Genomic DNA, 7103 nt, shown 5'->3' with positions numbered 1-7103 from the left:
TGCTAGAGACAAAGACAACAGTGAAACAAGCCCTGTCCTCAAGTAGTGCACATAGTTTAAGATCAGCTGGCAGTGTTAAAGACCAACCTCAAAGAAGCAGACATAGACCTGGAAGGGATCTCAGAGATATCTAAACCCTTCATAGATGAGGAAACCAAGACCTAGAGAGGGAAGACAGTTGATCAAACTCAGAAAAGGCAGTTAGCTTCAGAGATTGGATTTGGACCATTTCCAATGACCCAGATGAATATGTCTAATTTGATTGCTATTACAATGGGCTTGGAATCAGGAAGATCTGAGTTCAATTATGGCCTCAGTTGTGTGACTCTGTACAACTCACCTGTTTACCTCAGTTTCCCCATCTGTAAAATGAAATGGAGAAGGAAATGGCAAACCACTCTATTATCTTGGGTTTTGCTTTTTTTTTTTTTTTGAGGTGCATGTTCATCTGTGTTGCTGATTAAAGAGGGACAGGGATGATTGTCAAAGGTTCCAATCAATACTCATGGTTTATCATGGAGCAGGGAGTGGTAGCAGCAGGATAAGGAGTAGCCATTTTATTTTGGGGAGTGGAAAGAGACAATAGAAGAGACCCGCCAATGGAGTCCAAGATGTGAGGCTCAGTATTTTTCCAAATCCATGGTCTAGAAGGACCAAGAACTTGTAACCTGTCAAGATATTTAAAACAACAAGGAAGCCACCAACCTGAATGCAGATGCGGCATCTAGCTGAGGGCTGAACAGAGTCTTCTGGCTCCAGTCCATCATCAGTGACTGAAAGCCTTATCCTGCCACACCACGTCCCCTACAATACATGTGGCTTTGACATGCAGGGTGTCATTGAGAATCACAAAGTCTGCATCTGACCCAAAGTCCAAGGTCCCCTTTTGGTTGTCTATCCCTAGCTGCTGGGCTGGGTGCAAGGTTGCGGCCTCAAGGGCCATCTCTACACCGCAGCTGGTGACATGGTGGAAGTGCCGAACACAAGCATGCAAGGGGCTCACGCTGCCACAAAGTGTGTTGGTACCAGCCACATAGCACGACAGCCCATCTACCACTATCACTTCCTGACCCAAGGCGTGGGACCCATCACCCAAGCCCAGGGCAGGGAAGGCATCGGTCACAAGCACAAGCCCTTTGGGACGGACTCAGTGGGCAATCCTTAGGACTGCAGAGTTTGTGCGGATCCCATCTATAATCATTCCAAAGAAAATCTGCCGACCAGGTGGGATCTGGTCATTTGACAGAAGACCCACAATGGCCGGTTCTCGATGATGGAAAGGTAGCATGGCACTGAAGAGATGGGTGATGAAGGTGGCTCCGCTCTGGACCGCTACCTCGGCCTCCTTCAGGTGAGCCACCCTGATGCCCCGGGAAGTGAGCTCCTTGATGACCTCACGACTCCCTTTGAGTTCAGGGGCCAAGGTGACCATGGCAACGTTGTCCAAGGATCCCTAGGTCTTCAGCAATTGCTGGAATGCAGCAGCCTCAAAGGTGCAGAGGTAGGCCTCGGGGTGTGCCCCCCTCTTCTCCCAGCTGGTGAAGGGCCCTTCCAGGTGCACCCCAAGGACCCCGGCCCCCTTGCGGCCGCCATTCCTCATGATGATCCGAGGAAGGACCTCATGGTAAATGCCAGGTGGTGACGTGACCCGGGTGGGGCCGAATGACGTGACCCCAAAAGCCAGGAGATTCTTGGCCCAGGCGATGCCGGCACCCACATTGTCCCGGGGCAGGGAGAAGTCCACCCCGAAGCCGCCGTTTATCTGCAGGTCGATGAAGCCTGGGGCCAGGATGAGCCCCTCGCAGTCGCGCTCTTCTCCTCGAAGAAAAGCTTCTGCGGATCCAGGATTTGGCCGCCTCGAATCCACAGGTCTTCCCTGCGCAGCGCGTGATCCCGCAGGATGCGGCAGCTGGTAAACCGCACCACCGCAGCGGCCATGTCGGCGGCATCCGGGCCTTGGGCGCCGGCGGTGCGCAGGCGCAGCAGGGAGGCGCCCAGCTCCCAGCCAGAGTCCCGCCTCCCGGGGCTCTCCCCACCCAGAGCGAGGGGCTGCTTCCTTCCTGCCTGGCTCAGGGCCCCGCCCCCTGCCGCATGATCATCGATCAGCTGACCTCACGTGACCAGCCCCACCCTCCACTCTCTTAGCCAGGAAACCTCCAAAATGGCGGACTAGTCCGAGGCGACTCAACGGCTAACCTGCCTTTTGGCCGTTAGCCAAAGCTCCTGGACATGTTCGTTCGAGACTAGCAGGAGAATTTCCTCAGTGATCTGTGGCTTTTCCTGAGACCCTCATGACCAGAAGAAAAGCCAGAAGAGAAGAAGGAAGCCTGCCCCTCCCCCCGGCAAGATTGTCATTGCTTGTCCCGCCAGATGGAGGGTTCAGAGCCAAGCCAGCTAGAGAGATGTTGCCTTTGACTTTATGACCAAACTATCCTGAGAGAAAGGAATCCTGTTGGCCCAAAAACGTGTTATTGTTGCTATTTAATATGGAGTTATCTCTTGGAAGAAGGCCCTCAGGGGAGGCGAGGCCATGACAAGCACATGCATCGGATTTGAGGGGGGGCTTTGCTAAGGCACAAGCTTCATCACCACCAGGACAGCTGGAGATGGGCCTGGATGCCAGACAATCAGGCTTAAATGACTTGCCCGAGGTCATTCAACTAGTAAGTGTCAAGAGTCTGAGGCCAGGTTTGAACTCCTGTCCTCCTGACTCCAAGGTCAGTGCTCTGTCCACTGCACCATCTGTCCATAGCTGAAGGAAGGAAGTTAAAGATGAGCTTCAATGATCTTGGGGAAGGGTTAGTTACTGTAAGTGTCAACATCATCGGCATCACAGGAAACCCAGCGGATAGAGAAAGAAATAAGAGATTCTGTGAGGAAAGAACAGGAAAAGATATTGGGACATGATCTGGCTCAGAAGAAAAGAAAAAAAATTCAGGAAGAATGGCAGAGAGAATGAGAGAAATCAGAAATCAAGGCATCCCTTGGGATGCTGACACCTTTTTTTACTTTTTCATTTCTTTTTCTTAAGTAGTATTTTTTTCCAATTGCATGTTAAGATTTTTAAAAAAAAATTGAGCTGCAAATTTTACTCCCTCCTCCTTCCCATTTCCTAAAACAGTAAATAATTTGGTATAGGTAACATATCTGTAATCATGTAAAATATATCTCTGTGTGTCGTGTTATAAAAAAAGAAACTGATCAAAAGGAAAAAATATGGAAAAAATAAAGTGAAAATTGGGTACTTCTATCTGTAGTCAGACTCTTAACAGTTCTTTCTTTGGTTGTATATAGCATTTTCCATCATGAGTCCTTTGAAACTCTTGAATCACTGTATTGCCAAGAACATCTAAGTCATTCATACTTAATTATCATAAAATGTTATTACTGTGTTCAGTATTCTCCTGGTTCTGCCCATTTCACTTTGCATCAGTTCATGTATATTCAAGTGTTTCTGAAGTTCAACTAACATCATTTCTTATAGAGCAATAATATTCCATTACATTCATTTACCATAACTTATTCAACCATTCCCCAATTCATTTCTATCCTCCCAGTTTCCAATGGGTTTTTTTTGCCAAGACAAAAAAAGCTACTATAATTTTTTTTTTAGGATTTTGCAAGGCAAATAAGGTTAAGTAGCTTGCCAAAGGCCACACAGCTAGGTAATTATTAAGTGTCTGAGGCCGAATTTGAACTCAGGTACTCCTGGGGCGGTGCTCTATCCACTGTGCCAACTAGCCACCCCCCTACTATAAATATTTTTGTACATGTAGTCCTTTTCCCTTTCTTACAATATCTTTGGGATACAGACCTAATGCTGAATGAAAGGGCATGCAGTTTTATAGTCATTTGGGCATAGTTCCAAATCCAGAATCATTGGATCAGTTTACAACTCCACCAACAGTACATTAATATGGGACCCTTTTTTAAAAAAGTTTCTAAACAAATTTAATTTTTTCAATTATACTGCCTCCACTCTTCTCCTGATCCTTCTCTTCCCCCCCAAAAAAAAGAAAAAGAAAACCTTTGTAATAAACATGCCTCATGAAACAAAACAAATCCCTATATTAGCTATGTCTATCTGGGTCTTCATCTTGAGTATCTTAAACTTTTTATGTAGGTAGTATTTCAACTTTCAACATGGGATCTCTGGAATCATAGTTGATCATCACATCAGAGTTCTTAAGTCTTTCAAACATATGGCTTTGCAATGTTGTTGTTATTGAATAAATTGTTCTCCTGGTTCTGCTCATTTCACATATCATTTCATACAAGTGATCTCAGGTTTCTCTGAAATTATCCCTTTTTTTAATTTTTAAAGACATAATAGTTTCCTATTACATTTATATGCCATAATTTATTCAGCCATTGTCCTACTGGGGGGCACTTTTTTTCTTTTTTTAGTTCTTTATTGGAGTTACTTTGGTCAAGGAGTCACATTTGTCTTTTCTCTGACCTTTCTAACAGACCTAATTTCAATTAGTCTGAAGTTCACATCTGACCATATCCACTCTCATTCTTTTGGCTCTTATAAAATCTAAGCCTCATTGTTTCCTCAACTGTAAAACAAATAAATTGGACTAGGTGCCTTCTAAAACTCTTATTTAGTATCTTTAACATTTTCTCATGTGATGGTCACATAAATGAGAAAGATTCATGTAACTTGATTTAAAAGATATTAATGAAGATTTGAAGACTTGCTATAGATTTCTAGATACCCAAAAAATGTCAAGTTGAAAGGAATCTGAACTCTCTCATTCCCAGAGAGGAGAAATTGAGGTCCATCCAAGGAAAAGTAATTTGTTTAAGGTCACATAGCTAATTAATAGCAAAAATGGTACAGGAAATAAATCCACATCTCCTGATTTTCAGTTTATCAAGAATCTGAACAGGAGAGAAACAGGTCAAAACTAAGTGACAGAGATTATGCTGGGTTCCCATAGTTTCACAAAGAAGATTATATATATGTATGTATGTATGTATATGCATATGTATATGGAGAGAGAGAGAGAGAAAAAAACTAATAACAACCTTAGTTATGCCTCTTTTTTTTAAGTGATTTTACCTTCAGTATCTTCAGCAGCCTCAAATCTGGCTCACTTTACAACAGGCTGTTCCTATGAACTTAAAGCACTTTGACCCTAGTAGGATGTGCCTCCATGGGCACAGTGGATTGTGTCCCCTTCCCTGGCCCAGACTTACTAATGTCCTGATTTCTGTGAATATTTTCTGTGTCTGAAAAGGGTGTAATTTGACTTCTTTAGGCCTAGGCTTACCCAATAAGAAACCAGAGCCTCTCACACCTGGTGATTATTTTCCCTACTTACCCTGCAGCCCCTCCCCAATGCAAGCATAAGCAGGCACTGTCCTTCCCTGGATAATTCCAGTTTCTGGCTGTCTACTGCTTCCCTCACAGAACACCTGCACCTATCACATGTCTGTACTTGCAACTCAAGCCAGGGAGTGATCTTCTTGTCTTATGAATTCCAAAGTACTTTTTTCTCTCCTAATAAAACAATAATAGTTCACATATATGTAGATACAGAAAATGTACATGTATTCCATTTTATATGCATTTTTTGACATTTGCTTTCTATATCACCTTGTCATTATAATTTCTTTTAGCATCAGTTTCCCAATCTTTAAAAGGTCCCTTCTACTTCCAAATCTGTGGTTTCCTAGGATTCTTCCAAGATTAAGTTATGATCCTACCTTCTGCAAGAGGTCTTCATGTTGCCCTAACTGCTAATTCCTTTCCCACTCAGACTGCCTTCTATCTACAATGTATATATCTGGTATGCATGCAGGTATTTGCATGTCACCTCCACCATTGGAATGTAAACTTCTTGAAGGTACAGATTGTTTTTGCCTTTCTTTTAGCTTAATTGTTTAGTACAGGACTTCACACATTTTTAAATACTTAAACAAATGCTTCTTGACTAACTGATCTATTCCTATCAATGTAACAAGGACATTGATGATCAATGTCTGCTGTTTTAGTTTTATCTAACTATTTCAGTTTTATCTAACACTTTATGATCCCATTTGGTATTTTCTTGGCAAAGATACTGAAATGGTTTGCCATTTCCTTTTTCAGGTTATTTTACAGATGAAGAAATTGAGGGAAATAGGATTAAGTGACTTGCCATTGGACACACAGCTAGGGTCTGTGGTCAAATTTGAACTCAGATCTTCCTGACTCCATGTTGAGTGCTTTATCCACTGTGTCACCTGGTTGAGATTTTGTAACATAAATTTATGGTGAACCTACTCAGGACAGATTTATGATTCTTTTTCCAGATTCAATCAGCAGCATATGAACTCTATGCAGAAAACTCCTAAATCTGTATATCAGTCTAATTTCTTTCTTGAGCTCCAGTCCCACATAACCATCTATTGCACATTTCTAATTATATGTCTTATTGATGCCTCAAAATCAATATATCCATATCAAAGCTCATTATCACATACACACACATACACACACACACACACACACACACACACACACACACACACACACACACACATTTTCTCTTCCTCCTAACTCTCCTGTTTTTATGGAAAGAACCATGAAATTACTGAGGTTTTTAACTTGGGAGTTCTCCTTGATGCTTCCCTCTGTATGACTTCTCATATCAATCAGCTGCCAGATCTTATCAAATGTTTTCCCACATCTGTGATATCTTTCTTTCCACTCACACAACCACCATCCTGACTCAGGTCCTCACCCACTCCCAAATGAACTGTGCAGTAGTCTCCTGATCATTTTTCCTTTTTTTCAGTTTCTCCTTTCTCCAATCTATCCTCCATAGTCTGTCAAATTGATAGTCCTAAAAGTCAGATCCATATCACAGTCTTGAACAAAAGTTCTATTGGCCCTCTCTTGCCTCTAGGATCACAAAACCTTCTATTTGACATTTAAAGAACCTCACAATCCACTACCAGCCTTACTTTCCTGGCTTCTTGCACATTATTCTCCTTTCTACATGTTGTGTTTTGTATAAATGGATCGACTTGCTGTCCCCATTCACAGCATTTCATATCTTATATCTATGCTTTTGGACAAACCATACATACCCTCAATTAAAATGCCCTTT

General features: G+C 42.7%; 1 pseudogene; it reads right to left on the bottom strand.

Moving 5' to 3' along the window:
* Positions 1–711: 711 nt before the first annotated feature.
* On the bottom strand, positions 712–1938 carry LOC141489203 (N-acetylglucosamine-6-phosphate deacetylase pseudogene; annotated as a pseudogene).
* Positions 1939–7103: the final 5165 nt, after the last annotated feature.

This window comes from Macrotis lagotis, chromosome 5, assembly GCF_037893015.1.
Source record: "Macrotis lagotis isolate mMagLag1 chromosome 5, bilby.v1.9.chrom.fasta, whole genome shotgun sequence".
Classification (NCBI taxonomy): Eukaryota; Metazoa; Chordata; class Mammalia; order Peramelemorphia; family Peramelidae; genus Macrotis; species Macrotis lagotis.
The sequence above is the reverse complement of the archived record's forward strand: the minus strand, read 5'-3'. Positions and strand labels throughout refer to the sequence as shown.